The sequence below is a fragment of the Saccostrea cucullata genome, unplaced genomic scaffold (genome assembly GCF_032062105.1).
Source record: "Saccostrea cucullata isolate Sc308-1 unplaced genomic scaffold, CSIRO_AGI_Scuc_v1 ctg5278, whole genome shotgun sequence".
NCBI lineage: Eukaryota > Metazoa > Mollusca > Bivalvia > Ostreida > Ostreidae > Saccostrea > Saccostrea cuccullata.
In genome coordinates this window covers 21791-39703 of record NW_026930244.1, presented here as the reverse complement: position 1 = coordinate 39703, position 17913 = coordinate 21791, and the positions used below count along the sequence as shown (strand labels likewise).

General features: G+C 33.3%; 2 long non-coding RNA genes across 2 annotated transcripts; both read left to right on the top strand.

Annotated features, from left to right (window-relative positions):
* Positions 1–707: 707 nt before the first annotated feature.
* On the top strand, positions 708–1591 carry LOC134283378 (uncharacterized). Its single transcript, XR_009995467.1, has 3 exons — positions 708–861; positions 1077–1217; positions 1491–1591. It is a non-coding gene; the product is annotated as an uncharacterized LOC134283378 (long non-coding RNA).
* A 1041-nt stretch (positions 1592–2632) lies between these two features.
* LOC134283377 (uncharacterized) lies at positions 2633–5453 on the top strand. Its single transcript, XR_009995466.1, has 5 exons — positions 2633–2736; positions 2952–3092; positions 3367–3532; positions 5001–5146; positions 5269–5453. It is a non-coding gene; the product is annotated as an uncharacterized LOC134283377 (long non-coding RNA).
* The last annotated feature ends 12460 nt before the right edge of the window (positions 5454–17913 follow it).

The following is a 17913-nucleotide window of genomic DNA, read 5'->3' as shown; positions in this document are numbered from 1 at the left end:
TCAAGTACGACTTAATTTTCTATGTAAATAAGGCCGCCATGGCGAATCTCGACAAGATTTTTACCCCAGTGAAAAAGGCTTGTAATCCACCCTGTAGGTCGTTTAAAGTTGTTACACATTGTTTATGATTGTGATTATGTTATCACTCACCTATTTGTTTAATGCCAGCTATGCTAAATAACCCATTTCTGTGTAATTTGAGAGAATGTTTTTGTCATGTGCTGAAAGTATGGCCTGCTATTCATCATTTAAAGTCGATCCTAAATAAATCTGTCTTTATAGGTATTCATATATATAAGAGATATTATTTTGCATTACATTTATAAGAGGTATTGTCTCATGTAATTTAATAACAAAAATGGGTTTTTATTTTTCTATACAGTCCTCAACCTGGAAGAGATATGTTTTGTTCCTAACCATCTATAATCCATTCTCTATGAAGTGAAGCATGCTGGCTGCTGGTCTTCCTTTGGAAAATACACAGTGAATCAATTATGATAAAAACAAAACTTGAATCTAAAAAGTTTTCAATGAGATATCATTTTAATTTATGTAATTATTATCATTAAGATAATTATTTAAAATGTTTTATATTTTTTTAAAAATGGATAAAAAATAAATCTGATAATGGAAATCAATACTATAAAGATAGCAAGTTTTGACTCCAATTACTGATGAATTTCTGAATTTTTCCATTAAATATTGACATTATATCACAGGGGAAAGAAAAAAAAAAAACACTTGAGTGTTTCTACTGACCCCCAGAGATCTGCTTATGAGTGCATGGGGGATTGCAGTGAACCTTCTCTCCTGTTTTAAACAGACTTTGGAGGCTGGCGCATGAATCTTCATTCACAAAAGGTACTTTCAATATCAATAAGGCCACCCATGTATTTTAAAAAGATGTCTTTTACATAGGTGTATAGAGAGAAACCAGTGTCAGAACACAAACAGGTCAGGACAATCACTTATGCAGTGTACTTCCATAGGTTGGTTACACACTCATATCTTTGGAGGAATGCTATACCAAAAGACAGTTAAGATAATAGGGTAGTTATATTTCTCTAAAATTTTAGGTATCAACAGTATGTCTGTGGAAGTTCCATTATTCCTGGGAGTTATGCCCAGCAACACAAACCAATCATGTCCAGCATGTACATTGGATCTGCTAACTTTACTTTAGGATTCCTAGGATTTCAAAAGTTCATCATGTTCAGGTTTTTTTTTTTGTTTCGATATTGTATGTGTGAAGAGAATGTAGACTTTGATTGGTGTTAATAACAGTCTTTTAAGATAAAAATGTTAAATTAGAATACAGCGAAATAAATAACCATTGGTAATTACTTAAATACTGATACAGATTTGAACATTGACAAAAATATTATTTAGTAAAAAAAATTATGACAATAAGAGAAGACAAAAGTTAACTTGATGACTTTCTGTCAATAAAATATTTTCAAGTCATTTCTTGTACTTTATTATCATATCAGGAAAGAAGACATTTTAATTGGTAAATGAAGGAGAGAAAAATTGGAAGGGAGAAGGTGTATAGTTTACATGGTGCATTTAAAGTACTATGACTAGGGTGAAGAAGCTAAAGGTGATTTCACTTGGATAACTGAGGCTTGGTTAACTGAGGAACAGAAACAACACAGCTCTATGGTATGGATTATTTATGAAGAGTTATCACAGGTAGCATTTAATTTTTTGGAGAGAAAAAAAAAATGATTCTAGATGTACTGAGATATCCAGGACTTTGAGATTAATGTTCAAGATAGCAAAGTTAAATGAACATGTATTAACTTGTTTTGCAAAGAATCTGTTTTTAGTAGAATTTGCTAGGGCTGTATCAATATATCGGTACGTATTGATATTCAAAAAAAAAAAATATTGTATCGAAAAATAACTTCCAATACGTATCGGACCAAGATTTTTACCCCAGTGAAAAAGGCTTGTAATCCACCCTGTAGGTCGTTTCAAGTTGTTACACATTGTTTATGATTGTGATTATGTTATCACTCACCTATTTGTTTAATGTCAGCTAAGCTAAATAACCCATTTCTGTGTAATTTGAGAGAATGTTTTTGTCATGTGCTGAAAGTATGGCCTGCTATTCATGTCATCATTTAAAGTCGATCCTAAATAAATCTGTCTTTATAGGTATTCATATATATAAGAGATATTATTTTGCATTACATTTATAAGAGGTATTGTCTCATGTAATTTAATAACAAAAATGGGTTTTTATTTTTCTATACAGTCCTCAACCTGGAAGAGATATGTTTTGTTCCTAACCATCTATAATCCATTCTCTATGAAGTGAAGCATGCTGGCTGCTGGTCTTCCTTTGGAAAATACACAGTGAATCAATTATGATAAAAACAAAACTTGAATCTAAAAAGTTTTCAATGAGATATCATTTTAATTTATTTTCATTATTATTAAGATAATTATTTCAAATGTTTATATTTTTTAAAAATGGATAAAAAATAAATCTGATAATGGAAAATCAATATCATAAAGATAGCAAAGTTTTTTATCTCCAATTACTGATGAATTTCTGAATTTTACATTAAAATATTTGACATTATATCACAGGGGAAAGAAAACTACATGAGTGTGTCTACTGTCTCCCCCCAGAGATCTGCTTATGAGTGCATGGGGGATTGCTGTGAACCTTCTCTCCTGTTTTAAACAGACTTTGGAGGCTGGCGCATGAATCTTCATTCACAAAAGGTACTTTCAATATCAATAAGGCCACCCATGTATTTTAAAAAGATGTCTTTTACATAGGTGTATAGAGAGAAACCAGTGTCAGAACACAAACAGGTCAGGACAATTACTTATGCAGTGTACTTCCATAGGAAGGTTACACACTCATTTCTTTTGAGGAATGCTATACCAAAAGACAGTTAAGATAATAGGGTAGTTATATTTCTCTAAAATTTTAGGTATCAACAGTATGTCTGTGGAAGTTCCATTATTCCTGGGAGTTATGCCCAGCAACACAAACCAATCATGTCCAGCATGTACATTGGATCTGCTAACTTTACTTTAGGATTCCTAGGATTTCAAAAGTTCATCATGTTCAGGTTTTTTTTTTTGTTTCGATATTGTATGTGTGAAGAGAATGTAGACTTTGATTGGTGTTAATAACAGTCTTTAATAGATAAAAATGTTAAATTAGAATACAGCGAAATAAATAACCATTGGTAATTACTTAAATACTGATACAGATTTGAACATTGACAAAAATATTATTTAGTAAAAAAAATTATGACAATAAGAGAAGACAAAAGTTAACTTGATGACTTTCTGTCAATAAAATATTTTCAAGCCATTTCTTGTACTTTATTATCATATCAGGAAAGAAGACATTTTAATTGGTAAATGAAGGGGAGAAAAATTGGAAGGGAGAAGGTGTATAGTTTACATGGTGCATTTAAAGTACTATGACTAGGGTGAAGAAGGTGATTTCACTTGGATAACTGAGGCTTGGTTAACTGAGGAACAGAAACAACACAGCTCTATGGTATGGATTATTTATGAAGAGTTATCACAGGTAGCATTTAATTTTTTGGAGAAAAAAAAAATGATTCTAGATGTACTGAGATATCCAGAACTTTGAGATTAATGTTCAAGATAGCAAAGTTAAATGAACATGTATTAACTTGTTTTGCAAAAAATCTGTTTTTTAGTAGAATTTGCTAGGGCTGTATCAATATATCGATACGTATCGATATTCCAAAAAAATTATCGTATCGAAAAATAACTTCAAAGACGTATCGGAGAGACAGTTTTCTTCTAATTTTGTTAAAAAGATGGGAATTTCAATCACCAAAGATTATATTTTACTTTTTTTTTTAATTAAAACTGTTCAATAATTAAATGATTTGTAAGGAAATAACACAGTTTTTATAATCATTACAAAATACACAGAGAAATTTATTTGAACATGTTGATTTTACTGTCATCAAAAGTTTTAGTTTGAAGTGTTATTTGTAAAGACAATGAGACAAGAACTTTAGAATGAGTAATAAAACACTTAATTATTATAAAATTTATGCATTAAAATGATTTAGAAGCCACTTCTGATAGACTTTTTTAGAATCCAATATATCGCATATCACTTTTAAAAATATTGTATCGTATCGTATCGAAAACTTTGGCTCAATACACAGCCCTAGAATTTGCTTTCTTTAATACATAGATTTTTCCAATTCTATTCTCTTATGTATAAAAAATTTGTATAAATTAATTATGCTCAATCAACTTTGTGAAATATTACCAACTTTCAATGCTTCTTATTTACATTAAAAAATAAACTGACTCAAATAAAATTGTTTTCTCATTAATTTTACAAGAAATAACATGCTGACAGTGAATCTAATCATTTTTTAAAACTGGTTCAAGTAATGTTTCCAATTGTCTTAAAATGCTTAAATGCAAGTTTATTTATAAAACAATACCTTAAATGTATAGACTGAATTTACTTATGGATAAACCCCTTTGTAGTAAAAAACATTTTATTAGGTTTAATTTTCTTGTTTATTCTCTCATATATTTCCTAATTTGAATATTCTCAAATTATTGATTACATAAGCAAACAAATTTAATACAAAACTATAATATATGCTGAATACCCTGAAATGAAATGGTTACATATGTAAGATGTGTAACACATCATGTACAACTTTAAAGTCTACAAAATTTTTAAGTTAACCATATTATACAATTAGACTACTTTTTCAAAGTTATGAAAAATTCTTTACAAAAATATGTCTTTACAAATGCAAAAGATAAATGTTACAGTTTTTTTTTTAAACATAGATTTTGCTACACTAACAGGGTATTCTATATGACCAACTTTTCATATCAGTTCTTTACATTATCATATTTTAACAGTAGTGATTATTATTTTTTTTTTCTGCAAGCAATGAAAAAAATAATAATGATAATAATTAACACTACAATTCAAATATATTATTGTTCAATTTTAGGTCTGCATAAACAGATGATTAACATATGATTAATAGCTGGCCATACCAAGTTTGAACCTGACCACCCCATTTTTGGAGTATAGAAGCTAAATTGGAGAAAGTTAAATAAAGGAATTTTACCAGAGGAAAAATTTATTTTATCAGAGGTAAAATTTATAGATGGGGATAATGAATTGGTATTTTCATGCTGTGCAATCATCCTTTCAGCATTGGAATTTAAAAAAAAAAATATTGTTTGAAAGAAAACATTTTTTTTTCTTTTTTCCAGATAGCACATTCTATTCATCAGTCAAGGAAACATATACTCAGCCTTCTACATATTGTCCAGAACCAGAAGAAGAAGCCAGTGGTGTTTTATAATTGAAAACCTCAGTGACATCTCTTCAGATTTTTTTTTCCTAGACTTTTGAAATTTTAAACTAAAAAAAAAAATCATAACATGTATATCTCAGAGAGAAGACTTGATATTGGAAGATAGGCATACTTGTTGAGAATTTTGCTCATCAGAAACTGCAAAAGATACTATTTGTACAACCCTGTGCAACACTAACTGGAGGTCATAGATACAGAAAAAGACAAACCTACCAATGCAAAACAGAAGTAATTCATACTACATGTTCATAGTTTATATCTGAAGACTAATCATAAAAATCATTGCCTGTTTAATATAATATCTATGAAGTTTTTTTGGAATGAGAAGATTTTTTTTCCTGCAATAAATTAAAAGTTCTGAAAAAATAAAAAGTATTCATGTATATTACCACTGAATAGAAAAAAAAAACCTGATCTTTAAAATTGTTAAGCTGTACAAAAGTTATCATTCCAGGAAATAAAAAAAAAAAATACTGATGCATCTATACTCACATTAAAAAACATTTTAATTGTTTAATATTTTTTTTTTTGCTTGAGGGATGAGACATTAATTAGTGAAGGGAAATTATTTATTTTAACTCTACCAAATAATATATATATCATTTTTAAAAAATGGTGCATGTTTTGATTTTCATGTTCAACTTTGTCTTTTTTGTTTATGAGAAAAAACAAAAACAACAACAACAAAACATGAAGTGGGAAAAAAACCCTTGCAGGAAAAACAGTTGGGATATGATGAGAGTTCATACTCATGCAGATTTTATTTTATAGTATTACCAAGAATTGAGAAAAAAAAAGTAAGAAGATAAAAATGACATTAAAAAGAGAAAAAACAGAGAAAAAATTCCATGAATTTTTTAAACCTGAATAAAACCATTTGATTTTTTGTCTGTTAACAAAAACAGCCTTTTTGAAAAGTCGATTATCCCCCTTTAACCATAGATTATTTTTCAAAACACAAAACAGGAGTTGGGTATTCAGTATAGAATGGGAAGGAAATGTAAATAAATGTAAATGATTTAAATGACATTTTTAAGGTATAGTGATCAATGGTATCCCTCATCTTTCTGTATGGTTAAAAATGAAATATGAATTTTTAACTTTTAGACAAATTAAAGTTACATATAATCTAAAATCACATTTAAACTTTGCTAGAAAAAAGAAAACTACAAGGATTTTAAAAAAAAAAAATGAAAACCGTTTGTACCTTACAAGTAATAGTTATCTATCTCATTTGCTTTCAATGAGTTATGGAGTTTGAGAAAACATGTTTTCTGAAGAAAAAAAAATAATGAGAAAAGTGAAAATTTTTTCTTTTACACAACAGAAAAATAAAAACCTATTTAATATCAGAAACTGTGTCATGACCATGTTTTTGGGACTTAGACTAGGATGGGATTTTATGCAAAATATACATACATATCACAAATATTTTAAAAATCACTCTTAAATTCCCTTTAATATTTGGGTTTTTTTTTTCCCATGATAGTTTCACAGAAAAGTATAAATTCAAGGTGTGAAATTAAAAACTTTCAGTACTGTTGTTGTTGTCTCAACAATGGGTAACACCTTTAGGAAGCAAAAAGAGTAAAGGAATGAGTAAAATTCAGTTTGGCCAGAGAGTTCTTTTAGAGAAAGATGTAGACAGAGGTATACCAATTCAATTACATGATGATGGGGCTATTGAGATCATTTCTCAAGAAGAATATAACCAATTATGTCCAGAAAAGAGTGATCCTAATGATGCGAGAGATTACATAGAAAGACCCTTGATTACAGAAGAAGTCAATGAGGAATATAACCCTTTATTACCCATAGAGGGTGAGGGTAACCTGGATTACCCTGAAAGACCTTTGACTAGAGAAGAAGCCAAGTTTATAGATGATAAGAAAAAAAAATGTCAGAAAAAAGATTGATAAAGACACTGGATTTTAAACCCACAGAGGAGAAGAGTCCACAAATAATGAAAGAAATTCAAACTCAACTCTTGGAAGATATTAAAACTCATTATCAAAACAAACATAAAGAAAATACAGGTAATCTTTATATTGCTCAGTTAAAAATAGACAGATTTAGAATAGCCAAAAATTGGATATTTGATTTAACTGGGTGCAGACAGGAAGATGTAGATCAAATCATTAGAAGTGATTATCAATACTTGATCTTACAAAAAGAAAGGCATCCAGAAACTGGAAAACTTCATCATGTGAGAGGATTCATTCAAATGAAATACAGCTGTCATGAGAGATACATGTACAAAAAGATTCATGGGTTAACTTGTTTTGATATGTCTCACAGTACCCCAGAATTGGAAAGAACCTTTTATAGACAAGGTGACTATGAAGAATATGGGGTTCTTAAATCTGAAGTGAGAAACAGAGAATTAGTTCCAAGAGATTGTAGATTTACCTGAATATTTAAAAAAAAATATTGAATATACCCCACACTTATGACAAAATAGGTGTACATTCTTCATTCACATTAAGTGTATGTGTATAGTATGTGTTATTGTTTGATGAAAAAAAAAAATAAAAATGTGTGTTTTAATGTGAATTTATTTTTCAAAAAGAGGGGAATTATTATTATTATTATTAAAAAAAATTTAAAGTTTTAAAAAAGTTAAAAATTTTTAAGTTTAAAAAAGTTATAAGTTTAAACAAAACTATAAGTTTAAACAAAATTATAAGTTTTTAAAAGTGACCTGGTGTTATAACTTGAGAGAAACACAATGTTTCTTGTTTTTACCCACAAAAAGGTACTCTTATTGAACAACCGTTTCTTTTCTTTTAACTATTAAAAAATATCCTCTTTTTTCTTAAGATACAATCGTTTCTTTGACTGTATTTTAGAAAAAAAAAGATTTTTCTTTCTAAGACACACACAATACGTTTCTCTTTTAGCCGTTTAAGTAGGCATCTTTTCGAAACAATTGGGTGGCCGTAAAAACGGCCGTGATGCTATGTTCTGTCAATGTCTGGATCAAGAGAACTTTTCTGTTCTGGCTGAGGATAGAAACGACAACAGTTTAGGAGAGAAGATAATCCAGCAGACATCTCAAACTTTGATTTCGATCGGATTCACCACACCAAAGGAAATATACACCAACAGTTTAGGAGAGAAGATAATCCAGCAGACATCTCGGACTTTGATTTCGATCGAATTCACCACACCAAGGATAGAAACACCAACCGTTTTAGATGAGAGGAAAGGCCAACAGATGCGACAGGATATGAGAGGAAAGGCCATCAAATGCGCCAGGAACTGGAGGAAGAGAAGACACTGGATCACCCCAGTGAATCTGGAGAACTGGGTCATCGTGTTTACCAGGAGAAACAGTCCCAAGGACCAGGATCTGGTCTAGACCCTGAGGATGTGAAGGAATGCAAAAAAGTCGTGGAGACGGGGTACGGTAAAAAGATCCATAAGCCGCTACTAACAGAATGACGCTGAGCTCTGGCAAGCGTCTGTATTTATGTACAGAGCACGGACGTTAAAGAGAGCACCTGGATGGCGAGAGCCGAAATCTCATTGCGAACTGAAATTGTGTGTGATTTGTGCTTTGGGACCTATATATTTTCATGGATTATTTAGTAGGTGTTCATAGTAGGATTCCAGCATGATACAGGTCTAAACAAGGTAAGTTTCCTGCTTCTTTTCATACTAGAATGGATACATGACATGCATCCGTCGTGGAGAAATGAGTAAAAAACCTCGAAGCGATGAGGTGAAATTCAGTAACCCGAGTGTATAAAATAAGCCTTTTCAGTCTTTTTAGAGGGGGAGACCAGGAAAATTCATGTGGGTTAGGGAAAAGGGACCTAGGGAAGACTGCCGATATAGTTTTTATTTCAAAAGAATCATGATCAGGATAAAAAACAAGCTCAAATAGGTTTACCTATAGACACAATGAGGGGTCAGAGGTCACAGATTTTCAGAAAATCATACCATGAGATACATAAGGATTCTTGGAATCTAGCTTTTATCTGATTGATATTTTAAGAAAAATAAAATGTTATGAGATTCAAAACAATTCGTATCTACTTTTTAGATCCTTTACAAGTCTTGATGGTTTGTTTTTTTTTTTTACCAAAATCGAACACTGTAGTGATACTTGGGTGTGAAAAACATAGGACATACACATTCCCTGATTTTTTAAGAAACCCAATGATTTATGAAAGAAAATTTTACATGAAAACAATCGTACTGCTTTGAAAATCATTCGTATTTACTTTATAGATCATGATCCACTCAAAAGCTCATGGATTGAGTCAAAGTATTGCAGAGAAATTCCCACAAGCCAATCTCTATGCCACCCGCAGACCTCTAGGGACTAGAAATTTAGCTTTAGAAGAAGATAGAGGAATTCCAGGCACTATTAAGGTGTTTCCCTCACAATCCCCTGTGGTCATTTGTTTACTAGCTCAATGGGATTATGGAAAAGCAAGTCACAGACCTAAAAGAATTTCCACTTATCAGGATACAGCACAAAACAGAGAGCAATGGTTTCGAACTTGTTCACAAGAAATTTGGGAAAGTTTACCTTACCAGACTTATGCTTTTCCTTACAAGATTGCATGTGGACTAGCCCAAGGAAATTGGACTCATTATAGACATTATATTGAACAATTTGCACACACTTATGACAATCAGATGTACATTTTTCATCCACATTAAGTGTATGTATGTATGTGTTGTTATTGTTATTTGATAAAAAAATAAATGTTAAAACTGTGTGTATGTATGTGTGTGTGTGTGTGTGTGTGTGTGTGTGTGTGTTATTGTTTGATGAAAAAAATGAATTTAAAAATGTGTGTATGTATGTGTGTGTGTGTGTTATTGTTTGATGAAAAAAAATAAATTTAAAAATGTGTGTATGTATGTGTCTGTGTAATTGTTGTTTTGATGAAAAAAATAAATGTTAAAAATGTGTGTATGTATGTGTGTGTGTGTTATTGTTTGATGAAAAAAAATAAATTTAAAAATGTGTGTATGTATGTGTCTGTATAATTGTTGTTTTGATGAAAAAAAAAATAAATGTTAAAAATGTGTGTTTTAATGTGAATTTATTTTTTTTAAAAAAGGGACTTTCCTTTTGATTATCATTATTATTATTATTAAAAAGTTTTAAAAAGTTAAAAGAAAAACATTTATAAGTTTTTAAAAAGTTATAATTTTTTTTTTTTGAAAAAGTGACCTGGTGTTATAACTTGAGAGAAACACAATGTTTCTTTTCTTTGACTGTATAAAAAAGATCCTCTTTTTCTAAAGATACAATCGTTTCTTTGACTGTATTTTAGAAAAAAAAGAAAATCTTTTTTTTTTCTAAGACACACAATTCGTTTCTGTTTTCAACTGTATTTGAAAGCATCTTTTTCGAAACAATTGGGTGGCTCTTAAAAGAGCCGTTTGGTAAAAAACACTTTTTGAGTTTTTTTTTTTTTTTTTTTGGTTTTTAAATTTTTTTGGTTTTTTTCAGGTTTTGGTTTCAGGTGTGGCTAAAGGTGGGTAGCCTAGGCCAAAAGCCGCTGCATGATCTCCCCTATTCTTTCGTCATCCGAATCGCTATCGGGTCTTCTGCCCGCGGGTTGAATAATGACTTCGTCATTGCGGCATAGGGGGCACGGAAGGCTCTCTTCTAGGATCGGCGCCGCACATAGGGTACAGGCTGGGCGCTGCAGGCAGCGCCCGCACACAAAGTTGCTAGGTTCCCCTTCAGATAAGCAGAGGCTGCATAAAATATCCTGCGTTGGCAGCCGGAACCCCCAGCGGGGAATTCGGCCCTCGTTCCTGGCTCTGGTTTGGCGGGGGGTCGGAGCAGCAGGTGTGGACGACGGGGATGGTGGGGGCGGCAGTGGAGATCTGGAGGGTGGTCGCCGTGGCGAACTTCTGCTTCTCCTATAAGGGTGGGCCCTCCTCTGTCGCCGGTTGATGATGGATATCCGCCCCATGTCGAGGTCTAACATCACCCTCCCTGTGTCAATTCTCCGCACCACGATGTGGCTCTCAACGACTATCCCTGGGATATTGTACAGCTCCTCAAAAAAGTTGGCCATCTTCTTCTTTCTTCTTTCTTCACTGTGAAATCAGCTCTCTAAATCAGTCACGAAGGAATGATGCTGAATACCCGGAGGGTCTGTATTTATAAACAATAGCAGACGATAGTCCAATATCGCGGCAAACATCGATAATCCATCATGTGATTAAAATCCTGACCTGTGATAGGATAGCACAAAAAAATCGCTTTTGCAAAAAGCAAACGACAGTTCAATATGGCGGCAACATCGATAATCAATCATGTGATTAAACATCTTGACATGTGATAGGCTAACACAAAAAAATCGCTTTTGAAAATAGCGCCACCTAACGTGTAAAACAAGAAATCATGTATAAGTTATTATTGTAAATAATGACCTTTATGTGACATGTTCTTGTATATTTCTTCATATTAAGTTCTTGTTTAACTATTTCTCTTTTGTAATAGTCTTATACAATGTGTCAACCGGGTTTTACTTATGTAACTTGATTTACCCCTTTCATAACCATTTTCAACCAATCAGCAGAGCGCTTTGTTATCACGTGTTCATTGTTTATCTTTTTACCAGAAGGGAAAGTCGCAACATTTTCACTGCTCGATTTTTCGTACCCACCATCCACCCCTTCTTCCACCGTTGTGTTTTATTTTCTCTTACCCACCTTTTTTGATAGCAGGCAGCAATGTAGCACAATGCTTCTAACTGTTGAATTCTCCTCCGAAATCGTATTCGATCCGCTACTAGGGTCATCCAGGGACTTCTCTGGTCTTTCAGGGGGGTTAGTAATTCGTAGATCTTTGATTTTTTGAGGTTTTGGTATTAAAAAGTCACTGATTTCCTAGCCTGTGTGAAATTTCCAGGTATTTCATTCCGTATTGAATGCATACTTTCTCCATCGCATCTATGTCCTGACACAGTAAAATCACTTTGCCCGCTTGGGGATGAGTCAGGAAACTGTAAGGCTTTCCGAAATAACGGGTCAGGTTCAATCCGTACCATTTCTGGGGCAGATTTATTTTCATATGTCGACATAGAAAATGTATGGTAGCTAGTCTCCCCATGGTCGTAGCATGATGTGATAAGGTTAGGCATTGTAACCATAAATCCTGAGGGGTTTCCATGATAGTACTGGCTTCCTGAAATACTTGTTCTGCCTCCGGGGGTAGAGATTCTTGGTGGTTTTGTGCCCATCGTACTAAACAATCATACCCATTTAAAATCAGAGAGTGAGTGTGTATCAGGGTTGACATGATAGTCGATTGTGAAGAAAGGATCAGACTTTTGTTCTCATTTATATCCCCCCCCCCCGTAGAAAACGTAAGTAAAGGTATAACTTGAATCGCTGCCAAGTATTTACCTGTGTGGCCAGGTAGGTCTATCGTATGTTTTGCACACGGCCCCCTTACAGGTGATGCAAACAGGTATATAAGAAAAAAGTAGGTAAAACGTATATTTTTTTGCACACGGTCCTAAAAATAAAATCCATGGTATATATATAAACCAGAGCTGAACATGAAGGATCATTCTGTGTGAGTACTTGGAAGTGAACACAGGTAAAAAATGGCAGAGGAAAATACAAAGGAGACTGTACCAGAAACACAAGATTTTATGGACGTAGATGAAGGAACCTTACTATGTCGGATTCTATTTGAAATGAATACTATCCTGGAGGATTTAAAAGAAGTGATCAAAGAGATTCGTTATCTAGCAAGGGAGGCAGACCAGGAAAAAAATAAAAAAGAGTCCACCCAGTACTCACAAGAGGAAACTACCCCAGAATATTTGATATGCCGTATCCTAAATAAACAGAAAGAAGTGGTGAGAGAGATTAGTGATCTAGGAAGGGAAGCAGAACAGTTAGTGAAAGAAGTAGCCTACAAAAAAGAGAAAAAATAGAGGAGTGTCCACCCATTACACACACACAAGAGGAAACTACCCTTGACCAGTGAGAAGGAACAGAAGAAACAGAAAATGTAAATGTATGTATTTTTTTCATTGTGAATAAAAATTGGAAAAAATCAAAATCTATGTTAGTGTTAGTGTTTTGAGATAATCCAGTTTGAAAGATGATGCAAAAGGTATAATAAGATGATGCAACAAGTATAAAAAAGATGATGCAACAGGTATAAAAAAAGATGATGCAACAGATATAAAAAAGATGATGCAACAGGTGGTAGTAGCAGCGTACCAATGTAAACACACTGTAAACACCTCGTATAGGACATATAGGGGCTATGTACTAGCCCACCTAGCCCCCCTAGGGTTAGGGTTAGGGCTGTACTGAGTTGACCCAGCTATCCCCCAGACCCCCAATCTGCACTGCCTTGACCCGGCTATCCCCCCAGACCCCCAATCTGCACTGCCTTGACCCGGCTATCCCCCCAGACCCCCAGTCTGCACTGCCTTGACCCAGCCAGCGGCTTAGCCAATCAGAATCCAGCCTTTTTGACCTCATTTGCATAAAAAATGCACTCAGTTGACCCGGCCATCCAGGCGGTTTATACTACTCAAGTCCAGAAAATCATTGGATCTGCCATTTTCCAGTATATTAAGGGTCATACCCAAAAATGAGTTCTAAAAACAATTAGAAATTGGATAAAAAATGTTAAGGACATGTGTTTGGTTTAATAGAGATTAATAAGTAAAATTATGAAGACTAAATCATTGAAAAGCTTCTTTTGCTTCTTTCTGAGCACTGAGGACATTATTTATTGAACAGCCGTTTTATGTACTAGTTGTTTTACTACGTGTATTTACAGTTAGAAGTTCATATTTGCTAATAGAAGATTAAATCCACGAATATAAGCATTAAATAATAATCAAACTACATGTATTTATTTCATTTAAAGAAAATTTCAGGTATCATTACAGTAGGCCGTGAACGCTACATGTACATGTCGCAATACAGGTTAGTTCAGTTCCATGCACTCGGAGCCCTTGATCGCTGTTGTAAATGACCTTGATCACAGTTAAAAAGCCGAAAAGGGATTTCAAAGAGAATAGAAAATTAAAACATTATATATAGAAAATCAAACATATAATTATTTAACCTAACGTTAAAGTTTACAACAAAGTTGAAAGACTGAACTATTATTTTCTTTTACCTCCCCCCCCCCCATACACACGCTCTCCCCGGGAATATCTAAACCTGTGCTTGACGGTGCAAGTGAATTAAAGTTCTAATCCATTTATTTGATGATAACGAAAAACAAATTATATATATCAAAATGTATTAAATGACACAATGTTTCTGAACTTTCTATCAAATACTTTAATTGTAAAGACAAGAGCGGATATTTTTCTGCTTAAAATAAACATACAGTGTATATGTATATGTTTGAATACTGGTATATATTTCTTTCTTTGAGGAAAAAAAAATATATTTAAAAGCAATATGATCGCATTGATAGTATATTGAACTCATTGCCTTAAAAATTGTTGTCGTGTACGTTATGTATAATGTAGTTAATTAATTTGAAACCATTTTCTTCTCAAGAAAAAACGCAAACAAATGTATTAAGGAATCACTGTCTAGTTTTGAGGGTATGCCAGGGCATCAACAATAGTGGGAAACATGGGATAATTTGCATAACGGGCGAAGCCCGTTATGCTAAAATTATCCTATGTTTCCCACTATTGTTGATGTCCCTGGCATACTCTCAAAACTAGACAGTGATTCCTTATATTTCCAGTTTTACTTGAAATAACCATCTTAAAATAAATCGAAATACCGTCTAATTGAGTAGATTTGAAATGCACAAGGCCTGATGACGTCAAATTTTACTATAAAAAATAGTCCCCAAAACACGAAACAAATTTATTGATTATTGATAGTTACCGTAGTCAAATATCAACATTTATAAAATAAACAACAAAAGAATTTTAAATAATGATCAAAATAATCTTGTTGACTTTAATTATATATGTGACCTGGATTTAGATTGTCTGAAGCACGAACACGTGTATAGGCTGTAGGTCACTTCTCCGCCGCCATATTGAATGCAATGTTGCAGTTGATGAAACGGGAGCTGGTCAGCATGGTCAGGAAACCGATTTGTATGGATGTTGAAATAACAGAAGAAGTTGAGTTGCTTAAGATGTCGGATGGCAATGACTGAGGGACGGACGATGTCTGTATCAGATGATGGAGTACGTGCAGATCCTTGTGGCAATGTCAATTTCTCCACGTGGCTGTTACGGAAGTGGAGTTCTCGGACTCGCAAGGCCTCGGTGATAGTGGTTAGCGTAGCGCTAGTGACTTGCTTTCGAGCCGAAGAGAATTCATTATTTATTTTGTTTGTTAAAAAGATATATGATATCAAATTACTTAGTAAACAATTAAATAAAACATCTATTTTTTCTTGAGTATATTTATACGCCAGTGATATACATGCAGGTTGACACCTGACCTTTGAGTAATAGAGAAATATACTTATTTCCTATCTAGCTTGTAACACGAGCTTTGATTGGTTACAAAGTCGGGTGTAAATATCCGTGCATCCGACTTGAGCCGGGTGTAAATAAAACGTGACGTCACAATGTATACATTCTCTATGATAAAAGCTAAAAATCATGTTTACAAAGCATATTTATGGGTACAAAGGAAATAAATTCGTTATCCAGGTCCAATCAAGGGTGTACGGTTATTTACCCCGGGTTGTATTCCATACACCCTTCGGCCTTCGGCCTCAGGGTGTATGGAATACAACCCGGGGTAAATCCCCGTACACCCTTGATTGAACCTGGATAACTAATAATACCACAGGGTATTACCATGAAATTAACAAGATTCTCTTTTGTAGTGTTTATCATAGAGAAAACAATTGGAAATGGAAATATTTACACATTACCGTAGAATTTCAATTTTCCCCATTTTTTTAAACTCCTAAAATACCACTAGAATAACTAATAAATACTAAAATATTTTCACATCCTGACCAGTCTATAGTCATATTAAAACTGAAATCGACTTCCGAATGAATCTTACACGTTTCTTACACGATTCTTGCACGAAAGTCTCACGTTTCTCACACGGAACTTACACGAAAGTCGCACGTTTCTCACACACTTCTCGTACGCTCGCTACACGGTTTGCACGAAACGCTTTGGAGCTTACACGAAACGCTGCACGGTTTACACTAAACACTACACGGTTTGCACGAAACGGAAAGCGCACGAAAGTTACACGCTTTTTGGGGTAGTAGCACGTCTCAGGGCTTGTAATATCTTAGTACGGAGTAAAAAAAGAGGCTTGGTAGAACATTTACTGGAACCCTATCTTTATATATATATTTGTTTGTTAGGATTTTCATACAGATTTGAAATCCAATATATGGTAGTTTAAATTCAATCTGGTTGTGAAGAATAACCTCCTTAGAAAGGGAACTATATATATATTTTTTGTCAGGCCTATTGCTTTGGACATTTCTACAGATTTCATAATGTTTATTAAATTACGATGCCAGTTGAAAGATCATGTTACACTTTATTTAGGACCTTTTAAAATTAGTGATTTAAGGTTCTCATTATTAACTACATACGTCAATAGTAATTACGTGTCAAGCAGGACTATATAGATATACGATAAAAAAAACGTTACATGACCACGGTGGAAAGTTTTCTTGTTATTTAAAAGCTTGGAAGCAATAGTTGATATATATTTGTAAGAAATACAAAGTGTAGTCTAAAACTTTAAATATGGTGGAATACAAGACTGGAAACTTTTGTACTTAAGAATATGATTATTACAATAAGATTATTTACTGCGTTAATTTCTCTGTTGACATATTGAAGTTTAAAGAAAAATAAAACGGACTGGTTTAGCTAAATTTCTTTCAGAAAAAAGCGGTTTATAGAGGCTGGAGGATCAACAAATTAACCACCAGATTTATCTAAATTTTTTTTTAATACGGTATCTAAAGCTGTCAGCTATCATTTGGCAAAGAAAAAATTCTTGCAATTAATTTTTAAAATTTGATGATTTTGTATATCTCTATATGTAGCTCTTCTTCTAAAGGAGATCGAAATAGTCTGAAAATGGCTGCAACCCCAGAGCCCCTTTGCAGGTGTCACAACAGTATTAATTTCTGCTATATATTCTTACCAAAAATGCGCAAGTTTGAGTAGATGTAACTAATTCAAAACAAACTTCTGAGAAGTTTCCTTTTCAGATCTTGTAAAACCATTCTTTATAGAGATTTTAGTACCAAAAAATACATAGCCATCCAGCAAGGCACGTAAGTTTGTTTCGGTCGAAGTCGAGCAGGTGCTTGAAAATCTAGTCCAGGGCCTAATCACTCCCCACTCTTGACAGTATATAGAAAAACCAGCACGCCCTAAATTTTAATAAATCTGATCAATACAGGAAGTTTACATGTTGTTTTTCATCTCATAAAAAAATTCAGCTCCAGTCTCGTATCAAAATGTCCGAGTCGGAAGGGAAGATTCCGGGATTATTTTCCGTCAGCCATGATTTGACGTGAACCAAAGTGTAATACTGTTATGACACC